We start from the raw sequence: 6,000 nt of genomic DNA, 5'->3' as shown, positions 1-6,000 counted from the left end.
CCGAACTAACCCGAGCTTACCCGAATTACTCCGAGCTTCACACAAGATTCTTGGTTGAGACCGTGTTAAGTAGCCCATCGCACCAAAAGGCCGCGCAAGAGCCGCCGCGTGCTTTCGGTCTGCCATAAGTTGGCTTCTCCGCACAATTGCGGCGCACCGACCCTCGGCTTTCCCGCATCACAGTGGCGTCACGTCGAAAATAGGAACGCCAACCCGAAGGCTATCCACAGCTGCTCTCCACGTTTCTTTCGCCATGCGGTTTTACAACGCCTTCACGTGGCCAGCGCTGCCAACAGTGTCCAGGGCTGCGATGAAGTGCAGACCCTGTTCCGCGCGCGTAAAGTGATCGCGGAGGTGAAGTTAGGAGAAGCGCTACTCGCAGGCGCGCAGCGTGCCGCTCGATGTGTCAAATGTTTCGCTGAAAGGCACTTCGATAAACGCGAATAGTGCTATACTTTTCCTGCGATTTTCCGGATGTTTTTCTGCTCGATATATACAATAATTCGATATATCCGGGTTTGATATTGCGGGATAGATTGTATTAACTTATCAATGTTGCGCGGCTCATGATTAATTTATCTTTTTATCTTTCTTTTAAATGTCGCCATGATGCGTGTTTGTACTACTTGAAGAGGGGCGTAAATGAATAAGCATTGCAGAAAGGCTACAATGTGGGTGCAGGGCATCGCACAGATGCCCTGCCCTGGCAAGAGGAAGAGGGTTCAGGAGTGCGCAGCGTGCACTGCAGCCATCACGCGCAGGCCGCAGCGACGTAGGTCATGCGGGGCTGTGTCTCAGCGCGCTTCTCGCTATTCGATACCCGTCTGCAGCTCTCTCGAGTCTGGAGGAATCACTTTTACAGCGACAGCTGTTAGTGCCGCATCCCTCGGGTTTGCGGCGTAGCACTACTGTGGTGTCCGCATAGCACAGCACAACGAAGGAGCGCGAAAGGGCAGGAGAGTGCGAAGCATGGTGAAAGGTACGGTGCGGGATAGGAAAATCGTAGATGCAACACAGAAAAGGGGGGGGGGGGGGGGGAATGGAATCACTGCAGCGTATAAGCGACGAGAGGGACATCGATTTCTCAAGGGAAAGAAATTTGACGCAGTAACTTTCCCACTTCGCGGTGGACACCTCAACCGTGCTGCGAGGAAAGGAATGAAAGAGAGAGTAAAAGAAGATGGAAAATTATTGGTTTTTGAGGAAATTTAAGCCGCGGTGACTGTCCCACTTCGCGTTGGACACCTCAACCGCGCCGTGAGGAATGGAATGAGAGAGAGAGTAAATAATAATAATAATTGATTTGGGGAAAGGAAATGGCGCAGTATCTGTCTCATATATCTTTGTACACCTAGAGAGAGAGAGAGAGTAAAAGAAGATGGAAAATTATTGGTTTCTGAGGAAATTAAAGCCGCGGTGACTGTCACACTTCTCGTTGGATACCTCAACCGCGCCGTGAGGAAATGGAGAGAGTGAAAAAAAGATGGGAAATTATTGGTTTTTGAGAAAATTAAAGTCGCGGTGACTGTCCCACTTCTCGTTAGACACTTCAACCTCGCCGTGAGGGAAGGGAGGAAGGCGGGAGTGGAAGAAGAAAGAGAGAAAGGGGTGCCGTAGTGGTGGTCCCAGGAATAATTTCTACAACCTGGGGATCTTTCGACGTGCACTGACATCGCACAGCGAGAGGGAAAAGTCCGCACTATAAAGACGCAGCGGGGACGACAGAATCTGGCAGCTATAGATTTACTTATACCGTAACCCTGCTGGCAGCTACAGCGGTGCGCCACGTAGCGAGGCGAGAGGAAAAGCGAAGTGACGAGAGAAGGGGTACAGCAGCGGGTGACGAGAAGATGAAGTACGCCCAGAGCACTGTGTAATCTTGGCGTCAAAACGCTCAATGCCACAACACAAAAGGCGTCTTCCTCCAGCTATCACTGATTCTAAGCGCCTAGGGAACCGCGGATGAATATGGCATGAATTCGAATCCCGGACTGGTGCAGATCTTATCGTTTGATTTTATTGCAATGGCATTAGAGTCACATCACGACATTGCTGCCGGGATACATGCTACCAATGACGAAGCTAGTCCACACCACAGCTCCTTGAGTCGACACTTCGCAGTTCGTAAGTCCTCATCTTTGCTCAAAAATAAAAAAAACATGGGAGAGAAAAATACGTCTGTTTCTCTAAACTGCGCATAACGCACCTAAAACAAATAAGGCTCGAAGCAAAGTACTCTGGAGCATTGTTACCTGCAACTCGCTTAATTAAAGAACTTCCGTTTAATTCGGATAGACTCTTTGCACGGTTCTAATTAAGGAGAGTGCGATCTTGAACTCCGTATCATTGGCAGAAATTCCGGGCCTTTTCGCGTTATAATTGTCGAAGTTCAACCGAGCACATCACTGCACATTAAAGGGGCCGTGAAGGGGGTTCTAATAAAGTTGCGGCATGCCTGGGATATTGAAGCACGCCGCTTCACGAATAGTGTCCAGCAAGGCTTTTTTAAATACGCTTTGTAGAAGCTGAGTTATCTGTAGTCAAATTTCAAATTTCAGCGTCTTCGCGCCCTTTCCTCTCTCGTCACTTTTTGCGCGCTGGAAGGTAGGCGCTCCTTCACCGACCCCCCCTCTGGGAGCGGAGCTTCCCGACCCGCCGGAGATAGGCGGCTTATTGGCCGCTCTCTCTTTTCTCCCCCTCCCCGCACAGCCCAGTTGCGGTGTTCCCCTGCATAAAGGAGGCAGTTACCGGGCTGTGCCTCCCCCCATCTCTTCCCCCCCCCCCCGTATGAAAGTTTCCCAATAACCACTTTAGTTATTGGCCGCGGCCACGGTAGCTGCCTGACGTCTGAAAGAATCTAACCAATGGCCACCTCTAACCTTGTCTACGCAGATGCGGGGGACGGAGGAGGGTGCGAGCATGAAAAAGTCGCCGGGAAGGGCTCGCCAACTTTGACGCGTGATTGTGGGTCGTCTGCTGCCTGTAGAAGAGTATTATTTGGCTCTGGTTTTCATGGCAACACAATGCAGTTATTAAGTGAGTTAATGTGCTCTCCTCGGATGGCGTTTCAGAGCCCCTTTAAGCACTCTAGAATGGACATAAAATGAACGCATCATAAGTTCAAACGACCGGTAAAATTTGATAAAGTTTCTCTGAATATTCAGTTTGTACAAAGCGTTAACAACTACACACTTTAGTAACTGCAGTGTTGCAATAAAGTAGAGAATATAAAAATAAATTGAGGGTATAAATATGGCTTTTCTCGTATTAAAGCAAACATCTTTCATCATATATATTTCAACTTTCGTGGTCAAGCGCCATCGTATAAACATGTTCCGAGAAAGCGACGCCATGCAGCTGTCACGGCGCAGCAGTCCAAAGCAGAATACGAACAAGGTATGCGCATGTGTGCTTGATATCAGCAGCAGGTATCGCTGGCGTTAAGACAAAAACAATGGCAGGCATTGATACAGTAGCGACAATGACGTCCTACTGCTCCAGGTATTCGGGCAGCTTGCTTTCTATCTTCCTACATTTATGCCACGCCTTGTTTCATTGCGGACGGTGGAAAGGAATGTCTCTTTATCGGGCAAGACCGCCGACTCAAGTAAGGAATCGCCGCTCGATAAAGACGCTATGCCGAAGGTGCGATACTGGTCACGTAACCAGAATTCCGCGTTCTAAACATGCCCGATTAGTGCCTTGTTAGATAGGCTGCGCTTTTCCAAACGTCTAAGCCAAGGCTCGCAGTTGGCAAATGCGACTGTTTCGCAAATATCACGAGTCAATCGCATAATCGTGACCGATTTCGGCGAGTTACGAAGCTAGCAGGATCTAATAGTGTTATGCGCAGTGGAAGCCGTCTGCACGAGATCGTCCCTGCACGCTACGATATGGAAAAGACGCGAATATTCAGCTCAACAAAGCTGCAAATGTTGTTCAGCATCATCCTTGTGTTGATACATTACCGTATTCCAAAGATACACACTACTTTGAGTAAAAGTGACTGCACCAAAACATTCAAAAACTACGCAGCAAAAACCGTGAACACGGGATTTTTCACAACGACCATATTATCCAGTATTTTTTTTTTCTTCGGTGTTGGCACACTTTAAAGGGGCACGAAAGACAAATTTAAATTGGCCTGTATTGGGATATAATTGCATGCTAACGACAATTACGTTATTTCGCTAAAAACGGAGCTTTGAAGAGCTATAAAACGTCAAAAAATGAAATACAGGTGGCGCCATCACCGGCCGATTTCACAAGTAAAAACGGTGCGCCCATAGTTTTTCTCGCATGGATCCCAGAAGCTAGCCACACCACAATTCACTTAAAAAAGGTGATCACGGAGTCCTTCTCGGTGTAGACGTCATGAGGGTTTGAATCGAGTGGCGAGAAAAACCTTAAATGTAGTTATCTCAGCATAAATGCGTTTTTGCTGCCGGTCAAACAAGGATATAGCCTGAAAGAGCCACAGAATCAGTTTTTACTAAGAATAAAATTTGATGAAATCGTTCTCGCTGTCGCTTTAAAGAGGGAATATCGACGGTAAGAAGTTACACTAGATTGATAATTACCTCTCGGGGCCATTATCAGTTTTGTCTTTTTCAGTGCGAGAAGGTGACTGCGTCGTTGAGGAAATTTCAAACGATGTCCTAGACTTCGTCTCCCATTACGCCTTCTACGAAGCCTACGCAGTGATACGTCATTTTTAAGACTTGCGTTCCTCCGTATTCTCGGCAAATCAGAAAAAACAAACGAAAACGCAGCCACTTCGCCCGCCGATTGGACGGCCATTTGCTACGATGTTTATCAAGAGATGGCGCCATGCGAAGTAAGTGACTACAAGTGACTACAGTCACTGAAAAATTTTTCTGTGACTCTAAAAGCGACGTGTCGCATTGTTCTATATATTTCAACAGCACTTTCCTATTTCGGCTTCCACCCGAAGTACTGTTATACGTGAAAGCTGTCAACCAGTCGCAACCGGCGAAGAACTAACGTGACTATGCTTAGTTAACGGAATTCTCGAGGGGTGTCCAAGGTCTTTAGCTTGCGTAATTTTTGGCGTATCCAAGCGCTGCTCGCTCTGCTGTCGACAAAAATGAGTGTGAGACTCAGAGCCGCAGGCTCGGGCTTTACTGCAACATGCCGTAATGGCGCGCTCTTCACGACGAAGACACAGGTGAGAGATGGTGAACATTCATAAATGAATATCCAAGGTGACCTTAAAATGATTTCAATGGTCATATTCAAGTGCAACAAATCTCTAGAGGGGGTTTTTGCGATATTTGAGTCAAATTTAAAAGCTCTGCGTGGAGCGTATAATTTATAAATAATTTTTAATAGCTGCTGCTCGCAACCGATTATGGAGACACCTCATGTGCAACCTTGACTACCTATTCCCCCTCCCCCTTCCCATGACGTAGATTGGGGAATCTTGTTAAGCCTTTTCCATGGCCTTCTCATTGGGCGTGCCCAAGTGACCGGGGAGGAATGGGGCGCGGTGGGGTGCAGTCTTTCCTTCATTATTTTTTTCTGCCGCGTCTGGGTGTTTTAGTTGAGGGGGAATTAGGAGGAGAGGCATCATTTTTAAACGCCGACATATTGGTGTTAATGAAGCTAGCTGAAAAATGTTTGCTATGCGGTGACGACTGATGGAATACAGCTTTTCATAACCTCAATAAATATAATTTCATGGTCCCTTTAAAACACCAATGTCTTCATCTAGCGGGGCTAAGAATTCTGAAGGGTGCCTGGAGCTTAGAGCCAGTGGAAACCTTGTAGGATCAATGGAAGCCTATAGTAGTATCTCTTTCAACTCTCCTACTGTCTGCACGTGGCAGCGATTGTGGCTCAGCTTGAGCCAGTGGGCAGGCCCGTGCACTTTCCTTTTCACTATTCCTTCAGTCGCGACAACAACGGGATCTAGCAGCTAGGGTGCCTCGATGTGTGCCTTCCGCGCCGCGGGGTTTTTTTTAACCCGCCGCGGTGGCT

At 47.7% G+C, this 6,000-nt stretch overlaps 1 protein-coding gene across 1 annotated transcript in view; it reads left to right on the top strand.

Annotated features, from left to right (window-relative positions):
• Window positions 1–6,000, top strand: part of LOC144133272 (microtubule-associated protein 1 light chain 3 gamma-like) — a 37,547-nt gene that overhangs the window by 16,114 nt on the left and 15,433 nt on the right. The gene's annotated exons all lie outside the window — the stretch shown is intronic.

Source organism: Amblyomma americanum, chromosome 5 (assembly GCF_052857255.1).
Source record: "Amblyomma americanum isolate KBUSLIRL-KWMA chromosome 5, ASM5285725v1, whole genome shotgun sequence".
In the NCBI taxonomy this organism is placed as follows: Eukaryota; Metazoa; Arthropoda; class Arachnida; order Ixodida; family Ixodidae; genus Amblyomma; species Amblyomma americanum.
Note: the sequence above shows the minus strand (reverse complement) of the source record. Positions and strands in the feature narration are given on the sequence as shown.